Here is a 20,667-nt window from a genome sequence, read left to right as displayed (position 1 = left end):
AAAACAGATATCCTGAATGACCCTCCTGATAAAAACAATTAATAAGGACAGTATGTATATATATCTTCACTCAAGGATATTTTTCCATTGATTTTTAGAGAGTGGAAGGGAGGGGGAGAGACAGAGAGAGAAACATCGATGTGAGACACATCAATTGGTTGCCTTCCTTATGTGCCCTGACTGGGGCTGGGGATCAAGCCTACAACTGAGGTACATACCATTGACTGATATCAAAACTGTGACCCTTCAGTCTGAGAGCCGAAGCTCTATCCACTGAGCAAACCTGGCTAGGGCAAAATTTATATTTTAAGAATATTTAACAGCAATATTACTGAGAAGGTCAGAAGATCAGGAATTTGAAAAGGCCCTAAACAAAATGGAAATGGCACACACACACACACACACACACACACACACACACACAAAATAAGTGATTGCCTGAAGTGGTCTTTTACCCTGAGTGCATTCGTCAAACCTGGGTAAATTTGAATTCCATTTTAATGGCTTCAAGGGGGAGACAGACTGGAGAGAGAGCCCAGAGCCTGTGTAAGCCAGAGTGCAATGAGGTATGCTCTCCTGAAGCTGGTATCCTAGGTGGCCACAGCCTTAGTGTCAGGTAGAGTCAAGCCCTTTTATACAAAACTAGTAACCCTGTGCACGAAATTCGTGCACTGGTGTAGGCGGGGGGGGGGGAGGGGGAGGGTCCCTCAGTCTGGCCTTCACCCTCTCCAATCTGAGACCCCACAGGGAATGTCCAACTACCTGTTTGTGCCCACACTTTTAACAGATAACAGCTCCATTGTTGTTTCTTTCTTATGCTTAAAACCATTGGAATTAGTAGGTATTCAAAGTGTGTATACATTTTGGGGGGACACCCTGTATATCTCTAGTCAGCGATGAAAGAAACCAACAGCAGATTTGGAACCCCCAGACAGGGAACCTCGCTCACTCCCCACATGTCTCCCCACTTCACTTTCCACCTTCCTGGGCAGCAGGAGAATTAACATTTTCTCTCATTAATTTGGAAAAGCACGTCCTGTCACCCGCTGCCCGGCAGGAGTGCGCTAGGCCCCAAGCAAGCGAGGCTCAGGGCAGCCTTCGCTCACGGGTGCTGGCACCCAAAGTGCACATTCCTCCTCTATAGTCGCCCCGACTATCCCACTGTTTCACTGAGAGGATGGAATTCCTCTCCACCTCTGGGTTCTTGATCTTAAACGCTGACCGAAGGCACCTCAGAGAGGGCCGCCCGCACCCACCAAGTGTGTCTGTCTGCATCTTCTCCCACCTCAGCACCTGCATTAATCCCCCAGAGGTGATCTCGTAGCTGCACTGGCCTCTGTGGGAACAGGGTATCACCACTCCGCCGTCTCACTGTCATCTCATAGGCGCCCACCCTCAGCCCCCAGAACACCCAGACACTCTCCAAAAGACGTGAGCGCATCAGAGGGGATGTGTGCACATCCTGTGGGGGTGTTAGGCATGCTGGGTTGATGGAAGTGCTGTGGAGAGGTGGGGGGAACTTGTGCACGCCTTGGTTTGCAACTGTTGCAGGTGTGGGAGGGTGACAGTGTGCTGGGGGATGTTTGCACGCCAGGAGGTGATGTGCACACCAGAGGCCTCTGGCTTTGCAGATCCGCAAACCCCCGTGGTGCGGCCAGGAGGACGTCAGTCTGGCCTGCCACAGTGGCTGTCCCTGCGATCCTGCACCTTCTGGGCCTGGAGGCGGATCTTGCACAGCCACTCCTGGGCGCTGATGGCCAGCAGGCACTATTTCAGCTCAGCCTGCAGGCTCCACTTGGAGTGCTCACAGCTGTCACCACCGCCATGTGGCGAGTACAGGCTGCCCTCCGCAGGCCTGCCTCCCCTGTCCAGAGGCTCTCTGCGCTACTCACCTGCCCAGAGTGACTGGGGCTGGGTGGAAGCCAGGCATCCTGCACTGCCCAACCCCTGCAGATCTGCCCCTGTGCGAGCTGCCGCCCCACTGGGAAGGGTCACGGATCTGGGTCCCGGGACTGCGGACAGCCTCAAGCACTGCCCCCCACCTGGCAGGGTCACAGATCCTGGTCCTGGGACCAAGGACAGCCTCAAGCACTGCCCCCCGCCCGGCAGGGTCACAGATCCATGTCTTGGTCCCATGGACAGCCTCAAGTGCTGCCTTCCACCTGCCAGGTCACGGATCCGGGTCCCAGACCGTTGATAGCCTCAAGCGCTGCCCCCCACCCGGCAGGGTCACAGATCCGGTCCCGGACCACGGACAGCCTTTTCCGCTGCTGCCAGCCTTCAGTATGCAAATTAGCCGCCATCTTGTTGCTTCAGGGTGGAGGTCCCCACTGGGGTGCCTGGCCAGTCTGGGTGAGGGGCTGAGGGCCATTTTTAGGCTGCCCGTACCCCCTTCAGAGTGGGGGTCCCCACTGGGATGCCTGGCCAGCCTGGATGAGGGGATGATGGCTGTTTGCAGCTGGTCACACACCCTTCAGGGTGGGCGTCCCCACTGGAGTGCCTAGCCAGCCTGGATGAGGGGATGATGGCTGTTTGCAGCTGGTCACACCCCCTTCAGGGTAGGCGTCCCCACTAGGGTGCCTGGCCAGTCTGGGTGAGGGGCTGAGGGCCGTTTTCAGGCTGGCGGGCGACTGAAGCTCCCAACTTCTCCTTTTTTTCTTTTTTTTTTCTTTTTATTCTGGGATTTATTTACCTTCTATGGCTCTCGCTGGAGCTGAGAGCCGGCTGCAGCTCTGAGGCCCGGCTGCAGCTCTGAGACCTCGGCTGCTGAAAGCAGGGATCTGGGTTTGTTTGGATTCTATAATTGAAACACTGTTGTGATCCTGCTGACTGAAGCTCGGCTGGCCAAAAGCAGGTTTCTGGGTTTTGTTTAACTTCTATAATTGCAACATTGTTTCTTAGAGTGCAAGCTCAGGGGCCAGCAGCAGCAGGCGGGGAACCTTGGCTTCCTCCTTCACTGGAGCAAGCAAGCCTCCTGTTCGCTTCAGCTGCCTGGCTTCCAGCCACCATCTTGGTTGGCAGTTCATTTGCATATAACCCTGATTAGCCAATGGGAAGCGTGTCGGAGCTACGGTTAATTACCATGTTTGTCTATTATTAGATAGGATAAGACAGCAAGGTAACTTAACTTTCTTGACTGTGGAGGGGGAAGCAGCACTGAGAATATATGATCTGCAGCTCCCTTTCAGTCAGGTTGAGAACCACACATGTTGCCTGAATTTTTGTTGTCTGTGTGGTTCTGAAAGCTGAAGATTTTGTTTAAAGTATTCCTACCCTGAAGGGGCCCATAGAAAACAGATAAAAGAAAATTACCTTCACCCTAGACCTTTAATCTTTCCTATAAAGTTTCAAAGTTCCTGAGCTATCCAAAAAACATGTAAGAGAAAAAGGCACTTCTAATGAACGTCCACAAACACACAAGACAGCAGAATCATGTATTTCAACAAATGGAATATAAGTGTTTAAGTAAGAACTTTCAAAAGAGGTGCTTCAGCCCAGCTGGTGGGGCTTAGTGGTTGAGCATTGACTCACGAACCAAGAGGTCACTGGTTCGATTTTCAGTCAGGGCACATGCATGGGTTTCAGGCTCAATCGTAGGAGGGGGCATGTAGGAGGCAGCTGATTGATGATTCTCATCATTGATATTTCTATCTCTGCCTCTCCCTTCCTCTCTCTGAAATCAATAAAAGCATAAAAGTAAAGAAGTGCTTGAGCAAAGAAAATAACTAAAAATGATCAAAGGAATTTGGGTAAAAACTAGATGAAACTTATAGAAATTAAAATAATTAAAATTAAACAGCATATAGGTTGAACAGCAGATTTCAGAATTTTTTTAATATATATTTTTTATTGATTAAGATATTACATATGTGTCCTTATCCCCACGTTCCCCCTACCCCCGCCACCCCCCTGCTCATGCCCTCACCCCCCCATTGTCCATGTCCATTGGTTAGGCCTATATGCTTGCATATAAGTCCTTTGGTTGATCTTTCCCCCTTACCTCCACCCTCCCCTACCTTCCCTCCAAGGCCCAACAGTCCAATCAATGCCTCTCCGTCTCTGGATCAGTCCTTGCTGATCAGTTTATGTTGTTCATTATATTCCACAAATGAGTGAGATCATGTGGTATTTATCCTTCTCTGACTGGCTTATTTCACTTAGCATAATGACCTCCAGTTCCATCCGTGCTGTCGCAAATGGTAAGAGTTTCTTTTTCTTCTTCCTCTTCTTAAAGAATACCTTTCAGCATTTCATATAATGCTGGTTTGGTGGTGATGAACTCCTTTAGCTTTTTCTTATCTGTGAAGCTCTTTATCTGACCTTCAATTCTGAATGATAGCTTTGCTGGATAAAGTAATCTTGGTTGTAGGTTCTTGCTGTTCATTACTTTGAATATTTCTTGCCACTCTCTTCTGGCCTGCAAAGTTTCTGTTGAGAAATCAGCTGACAGTCGTATGGATACTCCCTTGTAGGTAACTGACTGTCTTTCTCTTGCTGCTTTTAAGATTCTCTCTTTGTCTTTTGCTCTTGGCATTTTAATTATGATGTGTCTTGGTATGGTCCTCTTTGGATTCCTTTTGTTTGGGGTTCTTTGTGCTTCCTGGACTTGTAAGTCTATTTCTTTGACCAGGTAGGGGAAGTTTTCTGTCATATTTCTTCAAATAGGTTTTCAATATCTTGCCCTCTCTCTTCCTCTGGCACCCCTATAATTCTGATGTTGGTACTCTTGAAGTTGTCCCAGAGGCTCCTTACACTATCTTCATATTTTTGGAATCTTTTTTCTTTTTGCTTCTTCGGTTGGGTATTTTTTGTTTCTTCGTATTTCAAATCTTTGACTTGATTCTTGGGATCCTCTTGTCTGCTGTTGGATCTCTGTATATTATTCTTTATTTCAGTCAGTGTATGCTTAATTTCTAGTTGGTCTTTTTTCATATCCTCCAGGGTCTCACTAAATTTATCGGCGGTTTCCAGAAAATTGTTGTAAAACCTTATAAAAGTGGCCTTGAACTCTATATCCAGTCATTTGCTTTCCTCCATTTCTGTCATTTGTGACCTGTTTCTTTGTCTCAGCATTTTTTATGCTTCCCTGTGTTGGTAGAGTGGTTTTGTGTGCTAGGTGTCCTATAGGGCCCAGTGGCTCAGCCTCCCCAGTTACCTGAGGTGGGCACGCTTGGTGCACCCCCTTGTGGGCTTTGTGCACAGTCTTGTTGTAGTTATGCCGTGATTGTTGTAGGTATCACTGGGAGGAATTGACCTCCAGGCCAATTGGCAGTGAGAATCAGCTGTGTCTGCAGTGGGAGAACTTCTGTGCTGAAGACACCCTTCTGGGGCAAGACTTGCTTCAGTGGGGCTTTGGTGCTCACTGAGTCTGCCCCCTGAGTGTATCCCTTATGGATCTGAGGAGTTGAAATCTGGATGGTCCCACTCTGACCACTGGGTACACTGGCTCTTGGATCTAAGGAGGTGCTAATTTAGTCTCTGCCTGAGGTTACCCAGCAGGAGCTACAAAAAGATCTGCAGATTCCCCTTCTTTTTTTGGAGTTTGGAGGTGCCCAGATGAAGCCCAGCTGTGAAGCAATGCAAGCTGCTGTGGGGCCTTGGGCCTTCTCTTGGAAGTTCTGGGTCTGTCTGGCCTAGCTGTAATTTGTTAGGTAATTTTCAGGTTGCAAAGGGCCAGGGCATTCATATGCAAAAGCCTCAGCTGCAGCCTGGGTGGGGCGGGGTCTCATGAAATCAACAGGGCGGAGCAAGCAGCTATGGCAGATCCTCAGCCCTGCCCTAAGGGGCCGAGCGTCTCAGTGTCCCAGGAATTTAATTGCTGCAAGCACCTCTGAAGGAAAGCCACCCTCGAGTTCCGAGTTCTGCCCGCTGCCAGACAGTCCAGTTTCTCCCCGTATGTGTCCTGGGTCCCCAGAGACTTCCCGGAACCAGAGTTCAGAGCAGTCGGGAGCTTGTGACTCCCTCCCGATTCAGAAAGACAGCCGCGTCCTCAGGTGCCAGCCCCTTTCTGCGCGCGCGAGCCTCCGTACCTTTGCACTTTACTTCCGCAGCTCCTCTGAGTCTCAGTGTGCTTTTCTTTCCTTCTAGTTGTAGGACTTCCACTCAGCCAACCTTCCTGTAGTTCTGGATGATGTCCGTTTTGTCTTTTTGTTGTATTTTTGAAGTTGTTGTAGGAGGCAGCAATTTCGGTGTTTACCTATGCCGCCATCTTGGTTTCTCAGAAACAGAATTTAAGAAACTGTTAGTGAACTGGAAGATAGAGTTGAACAAGTATGGCAATGGAAGTCAGAGAGACCTCAGATCTAGGAATACCAAACGAACTCTAAGTATGAAGAAATTACAGAACATCAGATTTAAAGACAAGCAGTTAAAAATAACAATTAGAAAAGACATATTTACAAAGGAATGGCAGTTACATTCACTGACTTATCAACAGTAATAATGAAATAATAAATACACTCAGAGCAACAAGGGGAATAATTTTTTAAACATACACAAAGTAACTTTGTCAAGAGGGGGAGTAAAATATGGTTAGGTAAATTTTAAAAATTAGTTGCTTTCTATTGTCTGAGGAATGTAATCTTAATCTCCTAAGGATGAAATTTAGGATTCCACAGTAGTTTTAGCTTGGTTTTTCTTTTCTTTCTTTCTTTTTTTTTTAAAATCTTTCTTTAGTATTGATAAACCCCAACCATCCTCCACTACTTAGAGTTTCTGAAATATGTCATGTTCTTTAACTTCTTCTACTCTTTATTTCTGTTATGGCTTTTATGTAATTCTGTCTCTAATATAGTTGATTGCTTATATATCATCTTCCCTAAATAAAAAACTCGAGCATAAGGGATCAATAGCTTTTTCATGTTGCTATTCTCTTGCAATTTAGCACATTGTTGAACTCATATTACATGATTAGTAAGGTTTTGAAATAAAAATAAATTTTAATCTGTCCTAGTTGAAGTCAACATATTTATTGAGTATCTACTAATTTCAAGACACGGATGACATGGATTTATTCTGGCATAATATTGTCTTCATAGTCACTAACTGCCCAACTAAAACTCTTTAGAAGGATTTTTATTTTGTGTTAAAGTTTCTTTGCTCATGAATTGAGCAGCATCAGTAATTTTAGCTTTTTACTATTGGTTTAAAAATATCGATAGAAGAGATTTCTGTTTTGTCCTTTTCTCTTTAGAGGTCACTGCAGGATAAACTCTTTTAAGAGACCGAGTAACCAGCAAACACCCTTTCTACCTGATAGTAAATAATAATATAATTTCTTACGATGAAATCATATATTAGAATGAGTTTTTAGTCATTTTCCTATGTTAGCCATGTTAATGAACTGCCTTTGATATGCCTAAATGATGCTACCCTTCTACTGTCTGTGGGGTATGGCTTTGGATTATTTTCTGGTAGCTAACTCTAGTAATGGATTTTTAATTTTAAAATTCTGAATTGCCCATTTACTAGTTGTAGAGTATTGATTAAGTCAGTTAACTTCTCTGAGTATTGGTTTCCACATTTGTAAGATGGCAGCAGACATATTGTTGCAATTGATAAAATGTATGGACAATCTATACTAATAAAAGGGTAATATGTTAATTATACCAGGTCAACCGGATATCTTCCATTCATCCGACTTCCTTCTGGACAGTTAGGGGGTGGCCAGGCTGGCAGAGGGGCAGTTAGGGGCGACTAAGCCAGCAGGGGTCAGTTAGGGGGCGACCAGTCCGGCAGAGGAGCAGTTAGGGGCGACTAAGCCAGCAGGGGGACAGTTAGGGGGCGACCAGTCCGGCAGAGGGGCAGTTAGGGGGCAACCAGGCTGGAAGGGGGACAGTTAGCAGGCAACCAGGCTATCAGGGGACCATTTAGGGGGCAACCAGACCGGCAGGGGACCAGTTAGGGGGAGATTAGGCCAGCAAGCAGAGGTAGTTAGGGGCGATCAGGCAGGCAGGCAGGCAAATGGTTAGGGGCGATCAGGCAGGCAGGTGAGCGGTTAGGAGCCAGCAGTCCCAGATTGCAAGAGGGATGTCCGACTGCTGGTTTAGGCCTGATTCCTGTGGGACATCTGGCAGTCGGACATCCCCGAGGGTTCCCGGATTAGAGAGGGTGCAGGCTGAGCTGAGGGACTCCCCCCCACCCCCCACACAAATTTTGTGCACTGGGCCTCTAGTCTATTCATAAAGTATGACACATTATGCCTATGTTCCATTGGGTGTGGTGGTAGAAAGACCATTGGTGTAGATGTCAGACACCTCTTTTCTTGTCCTTGTCCAAATCATCTTTGTCAAATTATTTTATATCTTCAAAATGAGGAGGTTGAAACTAAAGCAAAATGTAAGGATATACATACTCTATATGTTCGTATTGAGGCATTTTAAATTCCATTTAATTTTTTAAGAACAAATGATGGTTGTGGCTCTCTAAATTAACCAAGTTGGGTGACAATTCTCCCATGGGTTTTTAGTATTTCTGTATGGCCTATATTATACGGCCAGGTCAAAGTAGGTTTACAGTTGTTCATATGGAAAATAATACAGTAATTAATAAATAATAATACAATAATAAACTGTGTTTCTCGTACTCACAACTGTGAACCTTCTTTTGTCCCACCTTGTATATTTAGCATTTCTAACGTTCTTTGTTCTGAACTATGTTCTAAGATATATTTGTTTAGCCGCCTTGGAAGATATAGTATCTTTCTCTAAAGCAGAGTATTGTTTACTACGCAATACAGTAAAAACAGTATCTCCCTCTCAGGCAAAAGTCAGGCAGGTTTGCTGCGGCATATTGTGACAGATCGGGCTTCCTTCAGCTTAGAGTTATTTAACTGTGATGCAGTCACACTGTGTGTGCATATCTACCTGGTCCCCTCTTTGTTGCCCCCATGGGAGCTGGGAGACAAAGACAACCTTTACAAACATGGAGCTTATCTGTTTGTGCTGTGCCTGAATAAATCAAAGTTCTTTGTCTGTGACCCAGAGTTCTTGTGTCTTCTGTCAGCATGCACAACACCGGCGGGCTAATTGTTAGCTTGCAAGTAGCATACAAATCTCAGCCCCTTCACCGTTATTTAAAAAACATTTTTTTTTCTTTCTCAACGTTTTGTCTTCCTCAGAATTATAGTCTGGATTTTCAGTTCGTATACTGTGTATCTATCACTAATACATCTGTATACTCTCTATTAGATATACAAATATCTCAATACATTCAAATATATCAGTGACATAAAAATGTTGCCTTTTTTTTTTTTTTTTAATCTGAACTGATTGCTCTAAGGGACATTACCAGTCCTGGAACCTACCTTCAATGTTGTTTGGTGCATTCTTTTAGTTTCTCTTATCTTGAGTCACCTGTTTCCTGGATCTGATTTTTGTTATACTTGATTTTTGCTTTCATTTTGATAGAGCATATTATCTAATAGTTTCCCAAGAAAGGATAAGGATACATGAAAGTTAAATTTTTAAAGACTGTAAGTTATTTTTTCAGGATAGTTTCCAGAAGCAGAGTACTTGAATAAACAGTATGGACATTTAAATTCAGATTCCTGACCTCGATTTCAGGGTTACTGAAGCAGAATATTTGACAAAGGACCCATAAATCTTGCATTTTAATTTTATTATTTTTAAAACTTCAAAAAAATAAATATCTGTTTTAAAATTTACATGTTCTTTAAAACAACAGTGAGCTACCACCTCACACCTATTGGAATGGCTAGACGCATATACCCTTAATACCAAATGTTGATGGGATGTGGAGAAACTGAATCTCTCATACACTGCTGGGGAAATGCAAAGTGATGCAGCCACTCTGTGAGCCAGTTTGCCAATTTCTTATAAACATGCACTACCGCACAACCCAGCTATTGCATTGTTGGGTTTTATCCCAAAGAAATGTATGTTGACAAAAATCATATACGGAAATATTCATAGCAGCTTTTACTTGCAATTGCCCCAAACTAGAAAGAAGCCCGATATCCTTCAGTGGATCAACATACACACAGTGAATGATTGTTACTCAGCAATGTAAAGGAGCAATTGACTGATATGTACAACCTGGATGCTTCGCATGGGCACGATGCTGGATGAGAAACATAAATTTCAAAGGGTTGTATCTATATGATTCAATTTATATAAAAGTCCCAAAGTGGTAAAATCATTTTGATGGAGAAAAGATCATTGGTTTTTTGGAGTTAGGGTGTAGAACAGGGTATGACAGTTAAAGGGTAATAGGAGGTTTCTTTATAGTGTGGTAACACTTCTGTATTTCAATTTTGTAATTTTAAAATGTCATAGAATTACATACCAGGAAGGGAGAACAGGAGGGAAAATGTAAAAACAGATGAAATTCAAATAAGGTCAATATCTGACATTGTACCAATGTCAATTTCCTGGTTTTGACAATATACTGTGGTACATACTAGTATATGATGTCATCACTGGGAGAAGTTAATTGAAGGCTACACAGGAACACTTTCTGCAAGTTCTTGTGGGTCTTGAATTATTTCAAAATAAGAAGTTATTTAAAAGTATGCACGTTGCCCAGCCAGCGTGGTTCAGTGGTTGAGCATTGGCTCATGAACCAGGAGGTCGCTGGTTCAATTCCTGGTCAGGGCACATGCCCAGGTTCTGAGCTCGATCCCCAGTGTGGAGTGTGCAGGAGGCAGCTGGTCAGTGATATTCTCTCATGATTGATGTTTCTGTCTCTCTCTTCCTCTCCCTTCCTCTCTGAAATCAATAAAAATATATTTTTAAAAAGTATGCATGTTCACCATAGCTAGTGAAAATAGAAAACTAATAATGTGCACCTTTCTCCTCCCACAGTTCATAGACCTGCCCAATTAATCTTGACTAGGGATTATAATAGTGGATATCCCTGTCTCTCACATAATTTTAGTAAGAATGGATTTTACATTACACAAAATAGCTTGGCATTTGCCATGAGACTCTGTTTTCCTTCATAATGTAAAGTCAGAGTTTGATAGTTCTAATATGTGGGTCATCTCTGAGTCTGGTTTTATGATTGTTTTGTCATTTGACAGGTTTTTGGTTTTGTTTTGGTTTTTTTTTGCTTTTGCTTTTCATGTGTCTCCTATTTTTTTATCGAATGATGGACACTGTGAATAAACCTGTGGTTCTCCTTTTAGGCCCATAGTGTGAGCACTGAGTTGAACCACACAGAAGGTGAGCTGGATTTGGGTTTTGTTATAGCTGTGGTTCCTGCCCATGCATCATAGTTTTCACGTTGTTCCAGTAACAGGTGCTGATGCCTTATGCTCAGATGGAAGCCTAGGTGCTGGAGAGTTTTTCTTAGTGTTCATGCTTCATCCTCGGTTTCCAGTTGACTCTATGTGCTTGAACTTCAGAGGATGCAGATGTTGCATTCTTGCCCTTCCAGCAGGAGAATTCTGTTTTATAGTCTGGTTTTGGAGGACTAGGAGTTCTCTGTCTCAATCTTAAGACAGTCTCTTTGGGGGGCTTCTCAGAGTTCTTTCCCTGGCAGCCAAACTCCCACTTGTATCTGTGGCAGGTATTACATAGGACAGTTTCCTGCCCTTCTCCCACTTATAGATGCTATCTAGTAGTATTGGCACAGTATATTGGACCCAGGTCTATATCCTGCCTCTTACCCACAGATAGAGGGAGTTCTTGTTTCTCTGGTTTCCAAACAGTGTGGTTTTCTTGTGCCCTGAGGGTTTTGCTGCCCCTTTTCAGCTACACTTGGCTTTTGCTGTATTCACAGAAGAGTCTGCCAGGGGGAGGGGAGAGGATTTTTCTCCTTCCACAGCAGCAGCAGTCCCCTCCCCCATACACTCTGCCTGCATGCCTCAGGGAGGGAAGCCATCTCTGGTCTCCTACCCTGCCCTTGATATTTCCCATGGGCACCTAGTGGAGATGTGTGGGAAAGAGCCTACCAGTAAATGCAAATCTCCATTTCTCCTTGGAGCCTTATCCTTCCCTGAAATTAAGACTGTTTTGTTTTCCTGTGAGCTTAGCTCTCTAATGAGCTTGAGAAAAGTTATGACCTTGTGCTGTATTCGGTTTTTCATATTGGTAACATGCAGTTGTTCAAGCTTTTTGCATCCTAGGCATAGGCATTACATCTACTATTGGATTTTGATAAATGTTGTTTGGTCATATTTAAGTAGTTTCTTTCTAGAAATATTTTTTAAGTTTTTATTAATAGGTATAACAGTTTTATTGAGTTCTTGATGTTGAACAATTCCTTGAATAAACCGTTGGGTTTGATTTGTCACTGTTTTCATGTCACTAATTTTTATTTTTATTAATTTAAGTTTTATTTATTATAGAATACCTTCTGATAGCACTTACTGAATGCCAGACACAGTCCTAATGCTTTATATAGATTACAGTATTTCAATCTCAAAGTGACTCTATGAGGTAGGAGGCACAACTATTCCTAATTTTATGGGTGATGAAACTGAGGAACATGGGTTAACTAGCTGAACACTGTTATGGACATAATAATTGGTCAGATCTAAACTGAGGCAGTCTGTCTCCAGAGTTCACATTCTTAATATAAATGAAATTAACCTAGAGGGTTTTTTTTTTTTGTACTGTATCAAGATTTGTTGTTGCTGTCTTTTGTATTTCTCTAAGCTGAGTGTGAATTTTTTTCATATGTTCAGGATATGTGTGTGTGTGTGTGTGTGTGTGTGTGTGTGTGTGTGTGTGTGTGTTTGAATTTAAATAAATATATATAGTGCTCGCTTTGGCAGCACACATACTAAAATTGGAACGATACAAAGAAGATTAGCATGGCCCCTGCGTGAGGATGACATGCAAATTCAGGAGGCGTTCAATATTTAAAAATATATATATATATATATTTGGTTTTTTCCCCTCATATTTTTTTATTTATTTTTATTGGCTTTTTCTTGGTCCTTTGTTCCTCAGTAATTTTTGGCATTTTACAGCTTTTTTTTAAAAAATTCTTTATTGATTAAGGTATTACATATATGTCCTTATTCCCCCATTGCCCCCCCCTTACAGCTTTATTAATACATATTTGTATACCATAAAATTCATTTATTAAAGTGTACCATTTCAGTATATTTATAGTGTTTTCAACCATCATTGCAATCTAATTTTAGAACATTTTCATATCCACCTGAAATATCCTATACACATTCCCCCAACTATCCATCTCAATCTCAATCAATCACTAACCTGCTTTCTACAGATTTACCTTTTCTGAATATTTCATATAAATGAAGTCATACAACATATGGTCCTTCATGGCTATCTCCTTTCAGTGGGCATATGGAAATTTCAAGGCTCATTCATGTTATAGCATATATCAGTACTTAATTCCTTTTTATTGATATAATATTTATATATGTATATGTATATGTGTGTGTGTGTGTGTGTGTATGTATAATCCCCTGTATTCTGTTTATCAGTTCATTAGTTGATGAACATTTAGATTGTTTCCACTTTTTGGCTATTATAAGTAATGCTGTTAGGAACATTTATGTATAATTTTTTATTTGAACATATGTTTTCATTTCCCTTCGTTTTACATACATAAGAGTGGAGTTGCTAGGCATATGGTAACTCTATGTTTAGCATTTTGAAAAATTGACATACTGTTTTCCAAAATGGCTGCACCATTTACATTCCCAACAGCCATGTATAAAGGTCAGAATTTTCCACATTCTTGCCAGCACTGTCTGTTGTTTTTATTATAGCTAGCCTATTGGGAGTGAGGTGGTGTCTTACTAAGGTTTTGATTTGCATTTCCCTAATGACTAATCTTGACCATCTTTTCATGCATTTATTGGCCATTTGTGCATCTTCTTTGGAGAAATGTCCATTCAGATCTTTTTCCCATTTATAAATTGGGTTATTTGTCTTTTCATAACTTAAAAAATTGCTTTACATATTCTGTATATAAGTCCCTTATTAGATTCTAGAGGCCCGATGCATGAAATTCGTGCACTGGAGCGGTGTGTGGGGGGTCCCTCAGCCTGGCCTGCACCCTTTCACAGTCTGGGAGCCCTCGCTCTTTACTGCCCACCTGCGCACTGCTCCTTACTGCTCAGCTCATGGCTCCTTAATGCTGTGGTGGAGGCAGGAGAGGCTCCCGCCACAGCCGCTGCGCTCGCCAGCCATAAGCCCAGCTTCTGGCTGAGTAGCGCTCCCCCTGTGGGAACACATAAACCACCAGGGGGCAGCTCCTGCATTGAGTGTCTGCCCCCTGGTGATCAGTGCACATCATAGCAACTAGTCATTCTGGTCGCTCTGCCCTAATGGTCTCCTAGGCTTTTATTATATAGATAAGATTATCAAATAATTTTCCCTTTCTGTCATTGCCTTCACTTTTTTAAAGGTGTCCTTTAATGGCATGCTTTTGGTGCTGATCTGAGAAGGCTTTGCCTAACTTGGAGTTACAAAGTTTACATGTATGTTTTCTTCTAGAAGTTTTATAGTTTTAGCTCTAACATTTATATCATAATCAATTTTGCATTAATTTGGGGATATTGTGTAAGGCATGGGTCAAAGTGCTTTTTTTTTTACATTTGGATAACTAAATACAGTTGACTCTCCAGTGGTTCTCAACCTTCCTAATGCCACGACCCTTTAATACAGCTTCTCATGTTGTGGTGACCCCCAACCATACAATTATTTTCGTTGCTATTTCATAACTGTAATTTTGCTACTGTTATGATTCGTAATGTAAATATCTGATATGCAGGATGTATTTTCAAGGGTCACGACCCACATGTTGAGAACCCTAGACCATTTCTTGAAAAGACTATTCTTTCTTCATTGAATTGTCTTGATTTCCTTCTCAAAAGTCAACTGACTATAAATATGACTTTAGTTATGGACTCTCAGTTCTATTCCATTGATCTAGTATATGTATTCTTAAGTAGGTATCACACTATATTGATTACTGTAACTTTGTAGTAGGTATGGCATCAAGACTTATGAGTCCTTGTTTTTGTCTTTTATTAATTGAGTTTATTGGGGTTACATTGGTTAATAAAATTATATAGGTTTAAGGCATATAGTTCTATAGTATATCATCTGTATATTGTATTATGTGTTCACCACCCAAAGTTATGTCTCTTTTCATCACCATTTATCTCCTCTTTACCCTCTCCTGCCTCCCCCTCCTCCTTTTTCTGCAAAGATGATGGGATTATGTAATGAGCACTTTTGATGCTAATGTTACTAGCTTAATAAATTACATAAATTTCTACCTTTAACTATGGTCTTGAAGAGTTTAAATTGAATTGGAATGATCTTACTTGAAATTAGAATCCAGTTTTAAAATCATATATTTTGATGCCTTTTTATAATATGAATTTTTAAAGATGTTTCATTTGTTTTAATATGTATGTCTAGTTTTTTATTTCTTAACTCAATTTTGGTGTTCTGTATATTTTGTTAGGAAAGCTTCCTATTTCCTCTAATACAAGATTTCCAAGATACTAGATTTGGTATCACAGGATTGTAGATAATTCTCTTACTATTTAAATCTCTTCTATTTTCTATATAGTACTGTTTCATCTATATTATGACAGTCTAACATTTTCTCAACCATTCTTTTTTAAATTAAATTTATTGGGGTGATATTGGTTAATTATATAGGTTTCAAGTGTACAATTCTATGATACATCATCTATATATTGCATTATGTGCTCACCACCCAGAGTCAAATCTTCCATCGACCATTCTCCTTTTATTAGAAAGCTGATGTGTGGCCGTCTAACCCAAAGCTATCTAGTGACAACCTCTATGTCCTGGTTCAAAGAAATTGGTAAGTCAGGTAATAATTTAATAGTTGGATTGGGAAACTAGGAAGGTATGAGTCAGTAAGTTTTGAATGCTGAGCAAAATTAAGGTAGGCTGGCCAGGTAGTGTGCTATAGGCCATGTGCAGTCTGAAATTATGAAGGAGCCAGTAGGAAACGTTGGAGCCAATGGATTTAAAAAACATGAATTTTGAACATGGGAAATGGAGATTCTGTCCTTGTTCCTAACAGCTTTCTGTTCCCATGCCAGACTTCATTTTCTAGACAATAAATTTTTTTCTTGACAGAGTCTTTCTTTATAAGCAAGACTCTCAGTTAGACCAGGTTTATAGTCTTTGCATACCAAATGGGGAATTGCTATGACAGCATTCATTATAGGCTCTCTGAAATGAACAATTAATTACATTGAAGGGTAGCTCTGTAGATTATAGCACCAGGTATAGCCAAATAATCAAAGCCTGTTTAAGTTCAAGTCCATCAAGACACATTAAAAACTGATGAGGTTCAGATGAAACAACTGTGAACTATAACTTCTTAAACAGAAGGAATACTGAATTACTGTGGGAAATTTTTGTGGGGATTATCCATGGCAAACCACAAATGTAATACTTGTAAATATTTACATTTAATTTCTCTTAACATTAGTTACTAACATTTTTCTAATTTTTAATTTTATAATATTATTTTAGGAAGTTGGGGTTTTTAGTTTGATATATAATGATAGCAATATAAAGTTATATTACATTCTTTCCTGTCTTATACATTTTGTAATTTGCCCCAAAATTAATCAAAATGAATACTTGAATTAAGGCATAAACTTTCAGTAGGAGACTGAATTTTAAGCATACCAGGCAGATCTATCTTTCTGTGAGCTGGATTTAGACAGATTCTGGAACCTTTTCTCAGTGGTTTGAATCACCTCATCTTTGGGCCTGGTGTCTCCTCTGACTAAAATGCTCTTCATAACCTATTGCCCTACTTCCTTTGCCCATATAATACCTGTCTTCAGTTTGGCCACAGTCAAGAGGACTCTTGTTGTCTGGCGAGGGATTTGGGTGGGAGAATGAAATTGTTTGAATAACAAAATTAGCACTGAATTGAAAAGAAATGGAAAATGTGAACAATTCTCAGTGCTCCCAGGACTTCCTCCCAGATCTTTCCCATTTCTGCTCACATCAACAGTACTTTCCCCCGGCCTTCAGCTCTCATTTTATTATCTCCTCCCCTTTTTTCCTGACCTATTGATTTTTGGTATTATAGCCACCAAGAAGATGTAGAAGAGCATATAGTCATAATACATTGTTGAAAACGATACTCTGGATACCTTTAAAAGGAATAAAGGCCCACTTGATTGATTGTGGGTGATGAGTATAGGTTATTGATTCTTAACAGAGGCATATATTAGAATCATCAAAAGATGTTTTCAAAATAATAAATCTAAGCCTGACCGAAGCCAAGTGAATTAGACTACGTTATACTGAATTTGAAAACTTGCTGACATAGACTTGGTATTTGGAAGAAAAAAAGGAACAAAATACTTCCCTAAACTTTTATTCCTATGGGTTTTTTGTTTCTGAAAATAATTTGCTTTTTTACTAATTGTGCTTTTTAATTTTAGTTCTGGTTAAATTTTTACTTGATTTCTTTGTTGGGTTGGTGTCAGTATTTTGGTGGGTTATCAGTTTTATGTTATTTTAAAAGTGATTTTTTGGTACTTTGGGAGTAAGCTGAATGAGGCTTCAGAGAGAATGCTGGCCAAGTGAAATTTTTCTCTTTCATTTTTAGCATTTACAGTAACCAAATTCTACACAAGGCTATGGTGATTGGGAGTGATACATTAAATTCTCTCATGAATTGCATTGTATTAATACTGTGAAAAATCCAGATCATTATTTAAAATACTATGAAACTTAATTTGGTGGATTTTAAAAATGTACATGTTATCTCTAAACTAAAAATATATGTATTTTAGGAAACAAACTTTAGATTATAAAATTCAATTAATTTAGTTTGACTACTAAGTAAAAATATTTCTGATTTGAGGCATGACAATGTAAAACAGTTAAGTCCTTCAATAGAGATTACATAAAATTCCCAATAAAAGTAACTACATTTAACAATGTGGTTTTCTGTACCGAACAATATTCTAGTAGCATTTTTGACATGAGTGTTGTTGTTTTTTCAGACATACAGTTTTTAGTAATGCATCTACAGAACTTTAGCATGTACATTTATTTATTTATTTTAAAGCTAACATTCACAAATTTACATAGTTATACTATGCTCTCTACACCAAAATGACTTTATTGTGTTGTTCAGTGTTGGTTAGTTTTTCTGTTATGCTGATGCATTAAAACATATTAAATTTTATCATTAATTCCGCGCCTGGTCTCTCATCAAATCCCCTTAATTACAAATTGACTCCAAGGATTAGACAGCATGGATTTTAATTTTAACTGAAACAAAAATAGGCATCTTGAAAAGTCATTCTTGCCTGGTGACTCATAGGCACATTTTAAAACATGCTATAATTTATTGCTTAATATTTAAAGTTCAGTACAAAAAAGCATATCACCAATGTTTTTATTCTTGTATATTTATATTAAATATGTATTTTAGAATACATTTCAAAGTCTTGAAAAATCTTTGAGCATTTTCAGAAATAAATAGCAGCCTCAGGAGTTTTACTAACTTGTAACCCTTTCTTTAGAAAATATTAACTTAAAATCTTGCACAACCATAATTATATCTGGATGATACTTATATTATTTTGTATTTCTATGTAATAATTTCACAAAATTATACTGTGTTGTTTTATATATTCCATAGAAGCATTTCCAATCCAGTATCTTGTTTCCAGTATTATTTGTAGTTGAGGACCATTTAATTAAATCTTCATTTCCTTTTCATCCTTGCTATTTGAAGTCCAGAATCATTTTCATACACTTTACTCTGAAAATATATAGTAATTCTGTCCTTCTTTCTAAAAGTTCCAATTTTTAAAATTGAATAATATTACATAAATTATTTTTTAAATACTAGAATGACTGTTTTTACTAGAATAAGAGGATAGTGAAGTTAAGTCATGATCACAGTGATCAAAATGTACATTTGTCCACTATACTTTTGCTCCATTATATGATGATCAGCTTTTAACTCTGGAGTACCTCTTCAAAAATTCACTTTTTACTCTAAATAGTTGTTTCAGTCTAACTTTTGCTTGTTACTTATATTGTTTGTTTTTTTTAAATCTAGATCCATATGTTGTTTAGGTAATAATTTTTAGAAAGACCAAGAAAGAATTACTAATAAGCCCCCAAAATTCTAAGACAAACCATTTATTGTTTAATAAATTATGTTCTTAATTACCTTCACTTTTTGAAAGGTTATAAAATATATGTGATAGTATTCTTTCCAGTTAAGTAAATATTGTATAATCTTCCATTTTTGCAAATTAAATTTTTCAATGGCATTCTCTAATGGGCTTTTGTTGCTGTGGTTGTCCAACTGGATTATTATATGCTGAAAGAAACTTAGCGTCCAAACAAACTCAGCTCATCATGTTAGAGGAAAAGCTAAATTGCCTAGAAACGGATTGTTTACGTAATATTCGATGGTAATATAAACCAACAAAAGCAAGGAAATTAACATCAAAGGCTGACACACTGCCCTTTCCTTGCTCCTTTGTGCCTGTAGGTATCATGGATGTGTTGTAATATCAAAGTACAGTGGACTCAGTTAAGAACTGTCAAACTTAACTCTAAATTTCTTTACTTTGTTGGCTTATGTCACAACTTAACATTATTATTTTATCTTTTAATGCCATATAATGTCCTTCACATGTGAGTTGAAGCAATTCATGGGTGGATCTGAACAAGATGGAAAATTTTATTTGCTTTTCTCTCATTTACAGTTGATTGCCTCTGATTAGCTAAATATCATGCAGCTCTGATATTAGTTTTTTACAGTTTGAAAAAAGGTAATACTAGAGCAAATTATAAAATATCTGAAGTTTTTGAAGAACTGTAGATATTAATATAAAAATGTTATTTACTCATAATTTTTTACACCTGATGATTAATTAGTTTTTTCATTTTGAAAGGCAAATATCTCTCTTTATAAAAAAAAAAACAGAGCAATGAGAAACTACTGATTTTTTATTATGAATAATCAAATACACACATATGATTTCACAGTGCAGTTCTTATAGGAATTGTACAAAAGAATATTGTGGAGTTCTGAGGGTGGGATTAAACCCCCCAAAATAACCTCCAAGATTAATTTGGCAACTGATAGATACGTGGCCATTCTCTAAACAGCACCTGTTTCTTGATGATTATGGTAAAATATAAAAAATTCATTCACTTTGGTTTTTATATTCACTAGTTAGTTAATGAATCAATTGTTAATGAATGTTATCCATGCTTTGGTGGGGGTGCTGTTTTATATAATTATAAGAACTAAATGATTTTAATATTAGAATATTGATTCCATTTATGAATATGAGTTCCATGCCTAGAGCAGTTTGGAAATTATTTTGCTTCCCCTCCTCCCCCCGTAAACAATTTCTACCTCTATTTAAGTATCCATGAAGAGAATAAGTTTTGAATTTTTCTAAGTCTAAATCTTTCCTTGAATGGTAACCAAAGTTTTTGACTACTTTTTTTTTTAAAAAAATCTTGTTTATTTCTAAGGCATATGCCAAAACTTAGCGGGGCGGTGGGCATCAGTGGGGGAGTGAAAGGGGACATCTGTGAAACTTTCAACAATAAAGGTAAATTTTAAAAATACTTACAGGAACAGATCAGATACTTTCTGTAGAAACTCCATGACAGAATAAACAATCTACCTGTGGTTAAACAAAAGATTTTGCTCTTAGAAATT

General features: G+C 39.4%; 1 protein-coding gene and 1 non-coding gene across 9 annotated transcripts in view; both read left to right on the top strand.

The window, feature by feature from the left end:
- MIPOL1 (mirror-image polydactyly 1) overlaps positions 1 to 20,667 on the top strand; it is a 365,567-nt gene that overhangs the window by 174,163 nt on the left and 170,737 nt on the right. The gene's annotated exons all lie outside the window — the stretch shown is intronic.
- Positions 12,724 to 12,830, top strand: LOC118661244. The gene has a single exon (XR_004969230.1). It is a non-coding gene; the product is annotated as a U6 spliceosomal RNA (small nuclear RNA).

Source organism: Myotis myotis, unplaced genomic scaffold (genome assembly GCF_014108235.1).
Source record: "Myotis myotis isolate mMyoMyo1 unplaced genomic scaffold, mMyoMyo1.p scaffold_m19_p_1, whole genome shotgun sequence".
Lineage (NCBI taxonomy): Eukaryota > Metazoa > Chordata > Mammalia > Chiroptera > Vespertilionidae > Myotis > Myotis myotis.
Note: the sequence above shows the minus strand (reverse complement) of the source record. Positions and strands in the feature narration are given on the sequence as shown.